The sequence below is a fragment of the Pelodiscus sinensis genome, chromosome 29 (assembly GCF_049634645.1).
Source record: "Pelodiscus sinensis isolate JC-2024 chromosome 29, ASM4963464v1, whole genome shotgun sequence".
NCBI classification, from domain to species: Eukaryota; Metazoa; Chordata; order Testudines; family Trionychidae; genus Pelodiscus; species Pelodiscus sinensis.
Window position 1 is genome coordinate 9475375 of NC_134739.1, and position 18385 is coordinate 9493759.

Consider the following 18385-nt stretch of genomic DNA (forward strand, 5'->3'; position numbering starts at 1 on the left):
AACAGGATGAATTCAGGGTTTCTCTGAGGGGGAGAAAGGCAGAGCTAGGAAGTGATGCTGCAGATGCTTGCTGTGTTTGCCGCAGGCTGAGAAGTGGGTGTAGCACCTTGGGAAGGGTCGGGAGCTTGCAAAGCTTCTTGCAAACACAAGAGATGCTGGAAAAACCATCGCCTTGGGGTGAGGTGTCCTCTGGGCCCTAGCAGCGATGAAAGAAGATGGTCTCCAGGCCGTCACTAGATGTTCTGGTCTCCTGTCCTTCTGCAGAGTGGCGGTTGTATGGGAGGTGATTAAAGGGCCGGTTGTGCTGACGTTGGCGGAAGAGGGTGGAAATGTAAAACCTGCCTGGTTGGGAGAACTCTGCAGTGATGGAAGGCGAGGGTGGTTGGGAGTGGGGTGAGGAAATTCCTGTACATGTGCTAGGCAGAAGCACTAACTCTTATTGCTGCCCCTTGCTCCCAACACATTGCTAAATCCAGTTTGACCCGCTGGAGCAATGTTCAAAGGGAGGCAGGGTCACTCCGTGATTAAGGGGTGCCTCTCCGGCCGGTGCTGTTCTGCAAACAGCTGTTCCGTGAATGGCCTCGGGCCTGGGGCTGTCGCGGAGTGGAGGGTGCGCCTTCCCTCCGAGCGGCCCAGCGGCAGTCGCCGTTGGCCTGCCGCGTGGCTTGCTCTGTCAGCGCAGCGACCGTCCCGCGTTCACCCCCGCCTCCGTGCAGCCGCGCCTCCCGCGCCGGCTCGCTGGGTTTGCAGTTGTGCATTCTGGGAGCAGCTGAGCTGCAGTCCCAAGGTGCCCTGGCAGAGTGCCCAGAGCACTTCTCTCTGGGGTTCCCCTGGAGCTGCGAGGAAGGAGGGCTGCCCAAGCTGGTTTCATAGACTACTAGGACTGGCAGGGACCTCGAGGGGTCATCGAGTCCAGCCCCCTGCCCCCATGGCAGGACCCAGTGCTGTCTAGACCCTCCCTGATAGACATTTATCTAACCTACTCTTAAATATCTCCACAGATGGGGATTCCACAACCTCCCTGGGCAACTTATTCCAGTGTTTGACCACCCTGACAGTTAGGAACTTTTTCCTAATGTCCAACCTAAACCTCCCTTGCTGCAGTTTAAGCCCATTGCTTCTTGTTCTATCCTCAGAGGCCAAGATGAACAAGTTTTCTCCCTCCTCCTTATGACACCCTTTTAGATACCTGAAAACCGCTCTCATGTCCCCCCTCAATCTTCTCTTTTCCAAACTAAACAAACCCAATTATTTCAACCTACCATTTAAGCAGCTAACCAACCAAATGGGATCCTGGGCAAGGGACCGCTCCAGCCTGGGTGGATCAGCTCCTAGTCCCGCATGGAGCCAGCTCCTGGCCCCAGCCACATGGTGCAGGCTGCTGGCTGGTGGCCCCTCATGGGAGCCCAGCGGGGCTGGAGCAGCCCTCCACCCCAGCAGGCTTTGGGTGAGGAGCTGCTCCCGGGGAACCGGTTAATGGCAACTTGGTAAGCATCCGGTAAGGGAGATGCTTATCGGGTAACCAGTTAACCGGTTACCCGTTCACGTCCCTAAACCTGCTCTCTTGGGTTCTGTTCCCACCTCCTCCATTAACTCCCATGGTGACCTTGGGCAAGTTGCTTCGCCTTCTGGTGCTGTTCAGTTCATCGTCCGCTTGTGACGTGGGGCTGAATCTCCACTTACGAGGGGCAAAGGCATTTGGGCTGAACGTTCCGGATGCAGGATTGTCCCAATCACTCTGTGCACCCAGCAAGGGGGGCCAAGGAGCTCCCAGCAGAATGGATGAGCCAGATGCAGAGAGACAGGAAGGGACTTGCCCAAGGTCATGCAGCAGGGCAGTGGCGGAGCCAGGGATGGAATTCAGGCATCTTGTGGAAACCAAACTAGCTCAGCAACTAAGGACAGCCCCCTGGCATTCCCAGATTCCCTGCTCCACCATGGATGCCATGTCTGACCTTGGGTACGTTTCCTAATTGCTCTGTCCCTCTCTTCCCCATGTATTGTAGAGAGGGGGAGAGCACAGTCCTAAGCGCTGGGCAATCAGTGTGCAGCTAATAAGCCGTGTCAGGCTTGCGAGGCTCAGACTTTTCAGTGGTGGATGCTGGCCACTTCCTGTAGGCAGCTGGCCTGCCCCAGGGGGTGGGCCGGAGCTGTCTGAAAAGGGGGAATGCTGGGGACCCGGGGGATGCAGCAGTGGAGCCCTGACACTAGGAAATCTTTCTCCGAGTGAACAGTCATCAGTGTGGGTTTGGACACGCCTAGACACTTTTTGCTCTTCCGCAGAGGCAGGAGAGTGCCCGACGAAGGAGGGGTATATTTTTCCTTGGAGCCAAGGTGTAGCCACAAGGTTCTCCCTTTCTGGGCACCAGAGCATCCCCTGCTGGGTGGGGCTGGCCTTCCAGGGCCAGGGATCTTGATGTTGGCGCCCTCTTGTGGTTCTCAGGGCAGTTTCCCTCAGAGCAATTGTTTCAGGCTCTCTTCACGCTCAGGCAGGCGTCGGTCATGCCTAACCCTGACCCCCCTACAGTCTGGAAAATCCCTTTTTTCTTGCAAAGGGAGGCTGAGATTGTGCTGTAGTCACCTGGCACCAGCAGAGCCGGTCGCCCAGAGCTGCCATTTTCAAGGGGCCGCTGACAGAGCCGGTCTTAGGGGTGGGCCGCGACCGCATTTCAGCCCGACCTCCCAAGTCCTCCCCCCAGGTTTCCCTGGTTACTCCCTGATCCCCCCCCCTTTTTTTTGCTTGACAAATTTTGGTCCTTTTTTTTTTTTTTTAAAAACCATCTTGCAGCCCTACGGGCGAGTTGGACAGTCGCCCGGGGCCACCAATTGGTTAGGACCAGCCCTGGGCACCAGGAGTCGGAGTAATAGGTGTGGACTTGCAGTGCCTGTGTCTTTATCCTTCCCTGGTCCCCTCCCTTTTAATACAGGTGTGCCTCCCCCCTTTTCCTCGTCCCCTGCTGTGACCCAGCAGTTCCTAGTCAATGCTCCCTCAGGATCGCCTGTTTGCTTCTCTCCCTCCTGTGGAAGCAAAGAGCAAACTGCAGGAGAAGCAAGTAATTCCCTCGCATTTCTCCTGCCTTCTGCCGGGGTGATTACTTTGTGCTGCTCTAGCGCCTTTCATCCCAGGCTTTCCACCGGCTTTCAGAGATGAGCCCGTATCCCAGGGCCACATCTCGGGAGCCCGCCGCGATAATCCCCAGATTGCTCCCTAAACCAGTTACGCCAGGAATTGAGAGAGTGATGTTTTTAAAGGGATGGGAAGGCAGAAACTAAAATACCCGGGGGCCGTAGTTCTGCCAGGAGTGCAAGCGATGGTTAGAGTCAGGACTCCTGGATTCTGTTCCTAGCTCTGGGGCCTAGTGGTTACAGCTGGGGATGTCAGTACAGGGTTCCTGGGTGACCTCAGGCAAGTCACTCCACCTTTCTGTGACTCAGTTTCCTTTGGTGCGAGTGCCTGCCTATTTCCTAAGGGAGGGTTATTCATGAGGATCCACTAATACCTGAAAGCAGGGCAGGATCCCTGGATGAGAGGGGATAGAGAAAGGCAAGTACAGGCAGCAGATACTGTCATGGAATGTGCCCTGTACCCCCCACCCCCTGCAGCCAGATGTGACTCAGCCAACAAGCAGAACAGAAGGTTTATCCACTGACAGGGACACAGGGTAGCACAGTCTTGTTGTCACAGGAACCAGGAGCAGTCAGTACAATCCATCTTGGGAATAGGGGGGGCCCAGAGCCAGACCTCTGGGCCCATGCCCGGCCCCCCAAGCCAGCTAGATTCCCTTCTCCCTGAGCCTGCCAAAAAACTAGCTCACGTACCCAGCAACTGGTCCCAGATCTAGGTACCCCGACCCCTCTTTTGTTCAGATTCCTGGGCCCAAGGCCTTATCTGCTGTTACCTCATCCTCAGAAAGTGAGAGACTGGACATTCTTCCACAGTGGGTCATGCCCAGCCGTCCCTGCCTCATCCAGATAGTGTTGCAGTGCCTAGGGAAACTGAGGCGCACTGCAGTGCCTAGGGAAACTGAGGCATGCGCACGCACACACACACAGAGTCAATACAGAACAGCACAGGACAGTAGAATCACGTACAACACAGCCAAGCAAACAGTGACTACAAAACCAGAGTGAACACAGTAATTACAAGAGTGAATGCAATCCCTGCTAACGTCACAGATGCGTCAAAGGGGTCTGTAGAAACCCCGTAACCACTGTCTCCTAAGGAGGCTCATGGGACGGGCTGGTTTATCCCGGCGTTTGGAAATACACCTGCACGCTGGGGAAGAAATGGGTACGGGCTTTCCGAAAGCAGTCAGAAAACCCCATGTCTGTGCGTGGGAACGAAGACGCCTAAAATTGGCCATCTCTGATCAGCGGGAAACCACTTAGAATTTCTGTTTCCTGATCATCCGAACCATTGGGCTGAATTCTGCATTACCTCCCATGCATGCGGAGGTAACGCCGGTGTAACACAGCCGGTCCTTTACGCCTCAGCTGAGTTCAGAATCAGTGTGCAGGGAGCAGCTATTTTGATCACAGTTTGCTGCCTAAATTCTAAATGGGCTTTGTTTGCATTAGCCCCATGGAGCCCCGTTTCTCAGTGATCCTGAGCAAAGCCAGCATTTGCAAGCTTAGCTGGTAAGTAATAGAGAGAAGAGTTCATGGGGCAGCAGGAAAAGCAGGTGATCCAGTGTGTGGAGAGACAGAATAAAGCGCCCAAAATCTTCTTCCCATTCAGCAGATCCTCTTTGGGGGAGCACGAGCACTGGCTTGAGACAAAAGAGAGACCACTGGTTTGGTGCGAACTAGCAAGTGGAGCAGAAAACTCCTTTTGGGTGGGGATGCTAGGAGCCGAGTGGTCCAAAGCAAGATGAGCCCTGAGTGTGGGACTCATAGGGTGTGTCCACACAGCCAAGTTATTTCAGTATAACGGCTGTTATTCTAAAATAATTATGCGAGTGTCTACACGGCCATTCCGTTATTTCAAAATAATTTCGAAATAACGGACGGCTTATTCCGACTTCTGTAAACCTCATTCTATGAAGAATAAGGCCTATTCCGAAATAGCGATTTCGAAATCAGGCGTGTGTAGACGCTCCACTGCTGCTATTTCGAAATAGCCCCTCACCAGGGCCATTCTACGTTATTCCTCCTGGGGCTCTAAATCAAGATAGCAGGTCTTCATTAGCCTGCCTCAGACTCATTTTGAGGCTTCCCTGCAGTGTAGATGTGCTATTTCGAAATAAGCTATTTCAGAATAACTATTCCGGAAGAGCTTCTTTCGAAATAAGTGTGCAGTGTAGACATGCCCAGAGGGTGCTCGGAATTAGCACTCGGTGGCAATGTTCCCCAACTGGAGACTGGTGTAGTGTGCAGAGCGGATCCGGCTTGCCCAGCTCCAACGCCCTGCATTGTAGGGTTGCCAGATGTCTGGTTTTGAACCGGACAGTCCAGTATTCGAGCTTTCTATTTCGGAAACACATTGAGAAAATAGAAATGAGAAAATGGAAATGTGCGGTATTTTCTAAATAAGATGTAATGTCGATTGTGATGTAATGTCAAGTGGAGTTCCTCAAGGGTCTGTTTGGGACTTGTACTGTTCAATATCTTCATCAATGATGTAGATATTGGGATAGAGAGTACGCTTATTAAGTTTGCAGATGATACCAAACTGGGTGGGGTTGCAACTTCTTTGGAGGATAGGGACATAATTCAAAATGACCTTAGCAAGTTAGAGAAATGGTCAGAGGTAAACAGGATGAGGTTTAATAAAGAGAAATGCAAAGTGCTCCACTTAGGAAGGAACAATCAGTTCCATACATACAAGATGGGAAGCGACTGTCTAGGAAGGAGCATGGCGGAAAGGGATCTAGGGGTCATAGTGGACCACAAGTTGAATATGAGTCAACAGTGTGATGCTGTTGCAAAAAAAGCAAATATGATTCTAGGTTGTATCAACAGGTGTGTTGTAAGCAAAACTCGTGAAGTCATTCTGCCGCTCTACTCTGCACTAGTTAGGCCTCAGCTGGAGTACTGTGTCCAGTTCTGGGTGCCACATTTCAAGAAAGATGTGGAGAAATTGGAAAGGGTACAGAGAAGAGCGACAAGAATGATTAAAGGTTTAGAGAACATGACCTATGAAGCCAGGCTTCATGAACTGGGCTTGTTTAGTTTGGAAAAAAGAAGATTAAGGGGGGACATGATAGAGGTTTTCAAATATCTAAAAGGGTGTCACAAGGAGGAAGGAGAAAAATTGTTCCTCTTGGTTTCTGAGGACAGGACAAGGAGTAATGGGCTTAAAGTGCAGCAGGGGAGGTTTAGATTGGACATTAGGAAAAAATTCCTAACTGTCAGGGTGGTCAAATATTGGAATAAATTGCCAAGGGAGGTGGTGGAATCTCCCTCTCTGGAGATATTTAAGAACAGGTTAGATAGACATCTGTCAGGGATGGTGTAGATGGAGCTTGGTCCTGCCTTGAGGGCGGGGGGCTGGACTCGATGACCTCTCGAGGTCCCTTCCAGTCCTATGATTCTATGATTCTATGTGTGTCTGGCATTTTTGTTGAAACCATCTGGCAACCCTGCTGCCTGCTGGGCAGGGCGACAGGACGGATGATGCTTTGTCCCAAGCGTCTTGCTCAGGCAGCAGAGCGTGCGTAGGGCGAGGATCCTGAACGCTGGGAGCTGGTTCTTGGAAACACGGTGTTGCGAATAGGGGCTGTGGGGCGACGCTTTCTGTTTTTCCTGCGGCTCCGGCGGCCAAGGGAAAAGTAGCAAAGCCCAGCAGTTGGCAACCGGTGGCAGGGCGTGCCTCTCCTCTCCGTTTTGTGGGCAAGGAAACCATCCCAGGAATGCACCAGGTTTGTCAGCACCCTGACGCCGGCGACTTTCAATTCACCGGAGGCTTGTGTGTGCAAGGCGACCCTCTGGCCTCTCCTCTCAGAGCCCCTTTTATGAGCTAGGAGAAGGGGGGATTGTGTGGCCCGGCTGCCAGGCCAGGGCGGGGGAAGGAGCTGGAAAAGGAACAGACGAGGTGGAGACAGAGGCCTGCGTTGTGGGGCTCTTTCCCAACCTGCTGCCTGCTCCTAAGTACAGGAAAACTCTTGTGTACAGGCCGGGTGACTGTGGGCCGCTGGTAGGTCAGGGCCACAAAGAGGCTTCTGTGGAGAATTTGGCCTCTCTCTAGTCTCTGGTCCCAGAACAGCGGCTGTGATCCCAGGTCAATAAATAGATAAACAAAGCCGAGCCCCCTGGACCTGCCCCATAAACAGCACAGACCCTGGTCTGTGAAGGAACTGTAGCCCTCAGGCTAGAGAGAGGTGCGCCGGGGAATCTGAGGGCCGCGTTTGTCTCTGTGGCTACAGGTTTCCTCTTCAGTCAGCCTAGCAGCAGGCAGCCGAGAGGGGGGAACCGCTGAGGTAAAGTCCTACTCGGGCTGGGGCCCTGCTACCTCGGCAGGAGCTGGAAAAGTGCAGTGACCACCCGCGCAGCCGCTCTCTGGGCTGTTACACCCGTGGGGCGGGGAGGTTGCAGGCTTTGACCAGTGCTCTGTTACACTCACAGGCTGACTGCCCTTTGGGGCTGTTCCCCGTCTGTGCGGCATCTAGCGCCGTCGTCACCCGCCCGAGTGCGGGTCAAGCATTTCAGAGGGCAGCAGCGTTGTCCTCACTGACAAGCGGACGTCACCCGGCAGGTCAGGGGTAGATCCAGGAGTCAAACCCAACCCCCTACTGCAGTTCTGGATCGGGCCCTTTTGCCTGCGTCCAAATTCCCTGCTGGCATCTCAGAGCGTGGGCCACCAGCGGGATAAGCTTCCCATAGATACGGGCACTGCCCTACTGATGTCTCTAGGGTTGCCAGATGGTTTAACAAAAAATACCGAACAACACTCCCCCCACACACCCACACACACACACACACACAAACCCAATAAAAAACACTGGGAAAAAATTCTGTTGCGAAAAAAAAGAGGGAGACCAAAGTCGGGGAAAAAAAAAAAGAACCCCGAGAGTTAGTAAGCAAAATAAAAAAATAAAAAAACCCAGCATGGTCCCTTTAAGAAATGCCTTTGAGGCTTTTTTGCTGGTGGCCATCTTGTCTTCTGGCTTGGAGCAGGAAAACAAGGTAAGTGGAACCAGCTGAAACAGGTAAGCAGGGAAGGCCTGGGGGCTGGGCCCGGTTGCTGAGTGTGTGTAGGGTTGCTAGGTGTCCGGTATTTTAATCTCCTGGCAGTGAAAAAAAAAATCAGAAAACACCGGACATTTTAGGGGTCCAGTATTTTCGGAATTTTTTTACCGAACGGGAGGCGAAAATACCAGACTGTCCAGGTCAATACCGGACACCTGGTAACCTTAGATGTCTCGTCTCTGTGGGAAGGGAGCTTGGTCTCTGTCCGAGCCCCATTCCACTCCTTGAGGTCTCAGCTGAGGCTGTCAGCAATGTTCCCTCTAAAGTTTTTTTTTTTCCATCTGTGTGTGGAATGAATTTTGTTATGTGCACTGAAGCATATATGCACCACTAGTAGAAACACATGTTGCTGGCTGTGGATGTTCTGCTAATCAGCTGGGTGCAGGCCCCCCTAATGGCCGTCAGCCCTTAGCTCTGCCTAGATTGTGGCACCTGGTCCCCTCCCCTAGCGGAGTGACGCTTAGAGCTCCAGGCCCCTTTGAATCTCCAGGCCCCAGGACAAGTGCTCCCTTTACACACACACCTCCGTCGGTGGGCCTGGCTGTTTGGCATTTGCATCTTTCTGGGGCGGGCACCCAAGCCCTCGGCTTACAGGGTAAACTGGCTGCCAGCCAGGGGCTGTTTGTGAGGATGAGTTACCTTTGAGCGACGGCTCCTTGCTAGGGATGTAATAGTGTAGTCGATTAACCAATAAGCAAAATCTGATTGGTTAATGCTAGAGACTACACGCATTTCTCCCCTCCACATCCCCCCCTTGCCAGTACATTTTTTAGCAGGCTGGCCAGCCGCTTGGCTTAGCCCTGCCTCCACCGGGTCCGGGATCTATTCCCGCTGTGGCTTTGTATTTAAAGTGTATTAGGAGCCAGGCGGGCACGCAGCCTGGCTCAGTTCTGGCTTGCGCCCGGTCTGGGAGCTCAGACGCCACTCCCCTACCCCGCACACACACAGGGGCTGCTGCCTCTGTATCAGAGGCAGCAGCATGGGGTGACAGGCAGCCGGTCTGCAAGGGGAGCTGGTTTTTAAGCTGGCTCCCTTCACGGACCAACTCCCGCCTGATACAGAGGCAGCAGGAGTGGGAGTGGACCGGCCCCACCCCGGGAACTGTAGAATAGTCAAGTAACTTATACAAATTCACGAGGTGAATCAACTATTCAGTTCACTGATATTTCACGTCCCTACTCCTTGCCCGCTGGGCACCGGACCATTAAAACAGGGGCACCGAGTGGAAGTCTGATCCTTCCGGACTCTGGTGCTGCCGGCTCCATCTGAAGGCAGCCAGGGCAGGGAAGCTGGCGGTGCGGTTACATGCTCGGGAGGGGTGGGTTTGCTTCCTGGCTCTCCCCCAGATTCCCTGCGTGTCATTTAGGCCTCCGTTTAGCCAAGCGCTCAAGCATGCGGACAAGTCCCTTTTAAGCGCCTGCTTAAAGAAAGCACGTGCTTAGGAGCTTTGCTGCTTCAGAGCCTTGCTCTCTGGGCCTCTGTTCCCCTGCCCTGTCCCTGTCGTCTACACTGCAAAGCCCCGAAGGGAGTCACTAGCTCCCTAGATGCCCTTGCTGTGTACTGCACAGCGGGGACCTGGGTCAGGCTGGACTATGAAGTGTATTGCGGGTGCCAGGCCAGGCTTAAATGTGGTCTGCAGCCACTCTGGACCCATAACATCTGGACCCATAACATCTCAAGGTTTCCTTCTCCCCCAGGCAATTCTGATGCCCCAGGTTAACCAGTTCACCAAAACACACTGGTCCTGGCGGTTGTGCGGTCATCCAGACAGGGCCAGATTAAGGGGGGGGGGCTAGCTGGCCGGGGCGCCAACCTATGGGGGGAACCTGATAGCGGCTGTAAGGTGCACAGCACGCCGGGGGCGGAGCCGCGCATGCACCGTGCGCCTGGGGGCGGAGCCGTGCATGGGTCGCATGCCTGCTGCCCAGGGTGCAGGAATGGCTTGAGCCGACCCTGCATCCAGAGCACTGGCAAAACCTTTCCTCAAATCTGGCCCCTTGGGCATCTCGGGGTGAGTCTGGCGTTAGCCACTGGTCCCTGCCGGCTGCCTCGGGCTGAGGGGTGATTTAATTGCCATGTAGACGGTGGGGGTCGACCACAGCGTGAGCCCTGGTACCCCCCTCGCGGGATCCTGGGCAGCGGAAGGAGCAGTAATTGTAGCCGCCTGTGCCTACCGACAACACATTAGGGAAGTGGATTTAATAAACAGCCCAAACACCTTCAATTGAGATTTGTCACAAGTGATTAAACTGGTGCCGGTAGCTGTATTTATGGACATGTCAACAGTCAATCAGCCCCCAGGCTGAATAAGTAAGTTGCTCAGGCAGGCGGGATTTCCAGTTCATCTGTCTTGGAAAGACTTGAAGGCAGAGGGAGATTGATTTTCTCCAGCAAGCTGCTCGAGGAACTTGCTGGCTAGTGAAGTCGCCTTAGCGCTGGGCAAAATGTGGAGGGTACAGCTGGGCCATTGCTGAAGAGGAAGTTGCCTTGTGCAGCTAAGAAAAATTCCCTCCTCTTCCTCCGGCCTCTTTCCGGGTGTCTTCTCCAGGGCCATTGGCTGGCGTGGCATCTCCTGGGAATTCTCTAGAGGGGCTTTGGCAGTTATGCCGAGGAACCTTGTAAGAGGATTTGGTAAAGCTGGCTGAGGCTGCACCATTAGTCCCCCCTCTTAGGGGAACCAGCCCAGGTGGGGACTGGCCCCAGTGAATGCCTGGGGATTCTGCCTGTCCAAGCCTCTCCACACAGGGTTCCCTTCGTGTGCTTTGCTTTGGTCGTGCCCTGGAGAAGGAGCTCAGAATCACAGCAGATAGTCACTCCTGTCGAGGAGCAACGGTCTCAAGTTGCAGTGGGGAAGGTCTAGGCTGGATATTAGGAAGAACTATTTCCCTAGGAGGGTGATGAAGCACTGGGATGGGGTCTCTAGGGAGGGGGTGGAATCTCCATCCCTAGAGGTTTGTAAGTCCCAGCTTGACAAAGCCCTGGCTGGGTAGATTTAGTTGGGGTTGGGCTGGGGGTTGGACTCTTGAGGTCTCTTCTAGCCCCTAGGATTCTAGGATTTTCATCTGGAAGCCCTCCCCTCCATTCTCTATTCTTTTATTTATTTATTTTTGCCATGGGGGAAAAAAAAAACCCGGTAAGAGAAAGGAAAGGGATGATCTGGAAAGCTGAGCGGAAACGTTGTGGAAGAACTGGAAAACGTAGAAAAAAAGCCGCCCATTTGTGCTAATGTCGGCCGTGGCAAGGAGAGCTCTGTTCCGGGGGCCGATTTATTGTCCACAGAACGCTGACCAGTGTGGGGCTACTCACTTACTATTAGAGGTATTCCCTGCTGTGGACAGTGCCAGGGTTTCTCTCACAGATTGCCCCCAGAACAGTCCAGCTGCAGAAGGGAACAAGACGCCGCCTTGTCTGCCCTGTTTTCACACCCACCCTGCCCCTGCGCAGCTAGCGAAAGCCGAGCTGACCCACCGGCTGCGGTGCTGTGGCACCAGCATCATTTGTGTACGCCTCGGACCTACCACGCTGGACGCCCTGATACTACTCAGTCATGCCCAGTGGCAGGAGTGGAACTGGGACCAGCTGGGTCGGTTTTGTTCTGATGCCCTAGACAGAGTTGGAAGCAGCAGGAGAGAGAAGAGAGGGCACCAAAGACAACAGCTGGGAAAGGTGAGTCGTAGAGACCTCCCACTCCAGCAGGAGGAAAATTTTCCTTTTCCCGGCCTTTCCAGGAGAGAGGGTGATGGGGGAGCCAGCCATGTGTGAAAGAACGAGAGTGGTAGCTAAACAGTGAATGTTGAAATCTCCAGAAGGCTGGCTCACTATTGGCCTTCAGATCCACCTGCTCTAGAGCTGGGGTCTATGGAAAGTCTAAATTGGACTGGATGCTGCATTCCGTGAACACGAGGAGCAGTGTTTGCAAAGCTGCATATTCTGTAACTCCCTTGCTGCTGTCTGGGCCCCCTTCCCCAACGCCTGAGCTCTCTCCTGGGAAAAAGGGCCGGTAGGTTGGCAAGGGGCCGTTGCCAGGGGTAGGAGCTATGGACGGATCCACCCTTTGGAGGCTGGAATTTGTTGCATTTGAGCATTTTGAAGTCACCAGATTGGCGTGAGAATCGCAGGACTTTGCAAACAGCTGCTCCTGGCTGCTGTCTCTTTGCCTCCTGGCCTTTGAGCCTGTTAGGAACCAGGCTGCTAAGCTTTTCTCCAGAACCCCGAGGGCTGGGAAGGAGGCTGCTTTTCATAGAGAAAAGCTGAGAAACTCGTGCAGTCACCTGACTGCAGGAACAGGGATTTGAAGAGAAACCTCGAACTGTAGGGCACTTGAGATAAAATCCCGTGAGCTGGCCACACTGATCGCAGCAGGGTGCAGCCGGCCAACCTTACCAGGAGTGCAAGACTGCGGTAATGCCGCTCAAGGTGAGTCCTTATCTAATACTTGGGCAGGTCTCTGTTCTTTTTTAGATGTACTTTGGGAGCAGGGAATGTGGCTCCAAACAGAACCAATACCCCCCTGTCCTGGTGCTGCACGGACACATAGGGAGAGACGGCACAGCCACACAGAGCATCTTTGTCCTGGGAAATGTTATTTCCCAACAGAAAAGCCTCGTGCGTGCGGAGTGCAGACCAGGAAAGCCACTGAGCCGCTAACACCTGAGTTACGCCGTGATGCCACTGTATGCTTGTGTGGTTCTGTTTCTCGTGGGCAGGCTGCTAGGGCCGCCTCATGGGCCAGAGCAACCGGGCAGTGGCGGGCGAGGGGGAAGCTCCAAAAGCAAGCGTGGGTGGCCGTGTAGTGTTCTTTGTGGACCACAACATGCTGGCATCCCTGGGAACCACAGGCCCATCAATGGTGGAACTGACAAGCCGCGTCTGTGCTGTGGGGAATGCGTATCCCGGCTCCGGTCGCTGTGTCCCGGCTCCGGTCGCTGCCCCTGTGCTGTGCATGAGCCTCTGGCTCGGAGGACGAGGTTTAAGCTCAGATCTCGGGCTGGATTGTGGGCTGCTGAAAGCTTAGGGAACAAGTGAGAGCAGCGAGTGGCTGTGCCCAGCAGGGGTTTGCAGAGTAAGTTCTGTCCACGCGGTGCTAAAAAAAGCCACCAGAGGAGCAAAATCGTCGGCTGAGTCACTAATAATTCACCCCCCAGTTTTAGTCACTCGCAGCTTCTCAGCCGGCATTAAGTGTGCTGCTGAGGGTGCATAGCCAGCATTCTCGTCGTGTTACACTGACGTGACTGAAGGAAATAAAGCACTGTGCCCCTGCCTCCGCGGCTCCCAGCTCCACATGGATCATCGGGCACCGCGCACGCCCGGCTGCCCCGGGAGATGCTCAGTGAACGATGGCTCCTTAACGAAGAGCGCTGATTGATAGTGCCGGAGGCGGCGGCGTCAGGAGCCAAGGTGCGGTTCTTAAATAGACGCGGGACGGTGAGGCAGCTGGTGTCCCGACCGAGAGCTGGTCCCTTGTGCGCCTCCTCCCACGGTCTGGGTCTGCTTGTTTCTCTTGCGGGTCGATGCCAGCTCTTTGGGGTGGGGGCTGATTTTCGTGTGTGTGTGTGTGTGAGCAGTGCCCAGCAGGGGGAGTCCCCATCCCCACCCGCGGAGCTGCTGTGACTTCAGTACGTCTGTGATGCTGCAGCATGAAGGCAAGTTCTGGAGTTCGTGGCACATGTTTTTCCTGCTTGAAGGAGTGGAGATCTGGTGGGCTAGAGCTGTGGGCGGGGGACCGGCTGGGCGTCGGGGCTTCTCGGTTCTGCTCCTGCCTCTGGAGGGCAGTGTAACCTACCAGCTAGAGCGGGAAGGAGGAGGTGTACTAGTCCCATCTTTAGGCGAGGAGTGAGCAGGGGAAGTTGGGGGAGGGGCGGTCAGGACTCCTGGGTTCTGCTAATGGCAGAGCAGCAGGAACCATGGCCGGTTCTCAGGTTGCTCCCCCACCCTGCTGGCGCCCCGCTGCTGTGACGGGGAGGAGCCCCTCGTTCGGGTCCGTACGGCAGCGGTGCGGGTCTTTGTGGGCTGCCAGAGTTGCTTCCCCAGCCTAAGGAAGAAGGCAAGACAATTGCTCTGGCATCAATGAACAGCCAAAGCCATGCAGTGTTAACGGGGTCACCCTCCCCCTTTCAATGAACCCACGGAGCACTCAGCAGGCGGGAGAGCGAGGACCCTCCGGAGAGTGTCGTGTCAGAACTGGTTCGGGCAGTCCTGGCAGGAACTGGGGGGCTGGGTGAAACCCGCCACAGGCTTGGAGAGGCCTGAGAGCGGGGGATCCCCATCACAGAGGGGCGCCGTGCGCTCAGTGGAGAATGAGACGGTGACACCGGCAACCCAGACGGCCGCAAGAGCACGTGGGAGGGAATCAAACCACAGACGAAGCCCCACAAGGACCATCTCTCACCCCATGGTAGGGCCCAGACCAATAACGTAGAGGAGACCTCTCCTCAAGCTCTTTGTTCCCATGTGTGCTGGCTGCAAGGCCTCCTGGGAAACGAGGTTCCCTCTTGGCGGGAGACGTCAAGGGGTCGGTGTCTGGATTTGCCCTGCAGCAGGATGACGCTGGGAGCTTTCCGTGTTTCTGGTGGGAAAACCTCTCTCTCCGCCTCCCAGGATAGCCCAGTGCGAAGCCACCAGGCTGAAATCAAGCAAAGCACAGACTCGAATCTGGGTCTCTCTCCCACGTCCCCAGGAAGTGCCCAAGACTTTGTCTCTCTTCCACCCTGGAATTCCATCCCGAGAAGAATTTCACGGAAACCGAGGCGTTTCGATGAAGAGTTTCAACGCTGAGGAAATGACATTTTGGATTTAAAAAAAAAAAGTTTTCTCTTGAAAAATTCCGTAGTTGCTCTTACGGTTAATTTTTGGTGGGTTCAGTGGATGTTCAGAGCCAGGACTGCTGGGTCCTGTTTGTAATTCTTGGGTGAGGCGTGAGCAAGCTCTGCTAGTTAGAATGGGAGGCCGGGAAGTCAGAACTCCTGGGTTTTCTTGCTAGCACTGTAAAAGGACCGTGCTCAAGTGGGTTCTGTCTTCTGGTCAAATATTCTCTGCAGGATGCCTGGTGAGTTGCTTTTCCTTCTCAGAAGTTTAGCAGATGTAGTAAATGATTGTGAAAAGTGCTTTGAGATCCTGGGATTGATGGTAATTTGGAAAAGCAGCGTATTAATATTATTGTCTGCTGTCCACATATACATTTCGCTAACCTCCCCATCACTCCTTAGCTTTGCTTCATGCCCTCTTGCTTTTGATGCTTAAGATCCATGGAGTTCCACATGGCCCTGTTCCATTCAAAACTTTGTAGCCCACCTGAAATAGCAGAAACTCCCAGAATAAGTGCCTGGATTTGGTAGTATCAGCAGTTACGGTATGTCATGCTACCGCACAAATATACTCTTGTGTCCTTTTTATGCAATTCCTATCAAGGCTAGTTACTTCCAATAAGTCCCTTTTGATTGTTAGTTTTGTAAGTTTTATCGTTATAAACGGATGCGCTTAGGATAAAATGTAGGATGGGTCAGAATGTTCCGTTAGAAACGTGTTTAGTGGAAAAATAACTTTTCCCATCGACACTGAAAGTTTGCAGACGGTGATCGTTTTCTATGAAATGCTCATTTTTTAATTGACGACTTCCCATCCACCCTCTCGCCTGGGGAAAAAGCAAACCACTCTGAAAAATGCTCTGCTTTTAGGGGCTGAAAACTGTTTTTGTTTTTTGATGAAACTGTGAAAACTGCTGAAGAAAAAAGTCAATGAAAACAACAAAAGTTTTGGCGTTTCACTGACTTTTTGTCAGCTGTAGTAAAAAGTTTTCTGAAAAATGCCATGCAGAGGCAAGCACTGTGTCGGCCTCTGGAAATCCCAGGGAGGGGATCTGGAATAAAAACCTGAGCAGGGTAGTTTCAGTTCATCCCATGAACGTGACTTTTATAAATACCTCTTCCGCACTGTCTGCAGCCCAGCCAAACTGAACAGCTCACGGATGGGGCTGGGTGTGTGTGCCAGACACCTGCCACTCGAAGCAGAAAACCCTCTGTGAGAATGAGGAACAGGGAGTAGCTCATAAACCAGGCTCCGACGTGCACTCCAGCCCAAAGAGTGTGTTCTCCCGGTATCGCTGGTTTTGCATGTTTACTGTTGCGGGTGTAAAGCAAGAGGCAGTAGCTGGCTCTGGTCGGATGCAGGTGCCGAATGGCTCAGGCAATGCTCTGAGGTGCCCATTTAAATGCAGCTGGGGTTGGGAGGGACCAGAAACCACAAGGGTCTGTGTGGATGGCTGTTGGGTACCCTCCGTGAGAAATGGGCCAATGGGTTTGGCTTTGCTTCAGTCGGGACTTATTTCGTCTACAGAAGAGTGAGGGGAGATTTAATAGCAGCCTTCAACTACCTGAAGGGGGTTTCAAAGAAGATGGAGACAGGCCATTCTTAGTAAGTTTGCCAGATGCTTTCACCAAAAAAAGGAGACACAAATTTGTTAAGCAAAAAAAAAAAGAAGCAAGCAGGAGAGGAAAGTTGTTGACCAAACACCCCCCTCCCCCCTCCCAGAAAACAAAATAAAAAAAAGGTTGCTTCCCCACGACAGACACAGCAGGGCAAGAATGTCCCTAGCGGCCTTCTGTCTGGTATTTTTTTTACCGGACAGGGGCCAGAAATAAAGGACTGTCTGGGTGAAAACTGGACACCTGGCAACCCTAATTCTCCATGGTGGTAGGTGGCAGAACAAGAGTAAGTCTCAAGTTGCAGTGGGGGAGGGTTAGGTTGGATATTGGGAAAAACTATTTTGCTAGGAGGGTGGGGAAGTGCTGGGATGGGCTCCCTGGAGAGGGGGTGGAATCTCCATCCCTCAAGGTTTTTAAGTCCTGACTTGACAAAGCCCTGCCTCTTGCACCGAACAGTCACTGAGGCTTCGTCTACACTGGTGGCTTCTTGAGCAAGAACAGCTGTCTAGGCTGCACGCGCGTTCGTGCGCAAGTAAATTTACAGTCTAGCGTCGGAAAACAGGGCTTCTTCCAGCAGAGTTATTCTTCTCCCCACAAGGAATAAGCCCCTTGCGCAAGAGGGCAGTGTAGACAGACAACATGAATTTCTTGCGCAAGAAACCCCCTATGGCTAAAATGGCCATCAGAGCTTTCTTGCGCAAGAGAGCGTCCACACTGCCATAGACACTCTTGCGCAAAAGCACATGCCAGTGTAGACGCCCTCTTGTGGAAGACTTTTTGCGCAAGAACTCTTCCGCAAAACAGTTCTTCTGCAAGAAGCTGCCAGTTTAGACGTAGCCTGACTGTGTCTCCTGGACGGTGATCCCGACGTTCAGCGCTTCCTCCTTCCGCGTGTCGCTGCCACGTGGAAGAACCAGAAAAGGCCCGTTTGTGTGGCTGACTCCCGGCAGCGTTTTCAGGCCTGGCCTTCGGGTGTTGTCCTATTGACAGTGTCTCGCAAACAGCCTCTGTGGGATTCTCCCTGTTAGCCCTTTGGGGGTCGCCTGTGCTCTGTGCCGTTCAGCGAGTCGGGCCTGGCTAATCAGGGCAGTTCTGCAGCCAGTCCGGACCCTCACTCCCTGTGCACAAGGGGCTTCGCCTTCTCTGGAGCATGCTGCACAGAGGAGCCCATGGGCGGCCCCTGTTCAGCATGGCTTCTCCTCGTGGGGAGTGGAGAGCAGGCATGGGCCACTTGAGCTACGGAGTGGGCCGCATGCGTGGCATCCTCCCTCTCGGTGGCTGCTAGATTGACAGAACCGAGACGGCCTCCCAGGATAGGGGAGGTTTGCTCGCTGCGCTGGCGAGCTCAGAATTTGTGGGTTGTGCAGCGCTGGGATTGGACGCAGACAGAGCGCGCAGCTCTCACCACCAGAGTTGTGTGCAATTGGCCGGCCCCTCGCTGCCCGGGCCCTTGCGTTTTGTGTGTGTCTCTTTAGTGATACCGATAGGGAAAACCCTATGCAAACGGAAACCAGTGGATTCTGGCAACCAGGGGTGGCAGGTGTAATAGGTGGGGAAAAGCCGGCGCTTTCCCAGACCTGCAGCCTGCCCCACCGATACTCCGCCCCCAGGACGCCTGTTGTTGGTGTACTGGGGGCGGAGTGTTGCTGCCCCCAAGTGCCCACCCTCCCCATGCGCTTGTGCGGGGAGTGTAGGACCGCAGGCCATCTCACCTCCTTGTGGTGTTGGGGGAGGCTGGCTCCTGTGAGGGGCAGGGTCTGGGCAGAAGGGGCGGGGCT

At 53.9% G+C, this 18385-nt stretch overlaps 1 protein-coding gene across 3 annotated transcripts in view; it reads left to right on the forward strand.

Annotated features, from left to right (window-relative positions):
• LOC102463920 (zinc finger protein 385C) overlaps positions 1–18385 on the forward strand; it is a 222628-nt gene that overhangs the window by 24436 nt on the left and 179807 nt on the right. The window contains exon 1 of one of the 3 annotated variants that reach the window (XM_025188595.2): positions 13459–13584. The exons of the other annotated variants lie outside the window; for them this stretch is intronic. The gene's annotated coding sequence lies outside the window, so the exon portion shown is untranslated. Of the gene's footprint in view, positions 1–13458; positions 13585–18385 lie in introns of those variants that run through there. 3 annotated transcript variants of the gene reach the window in all.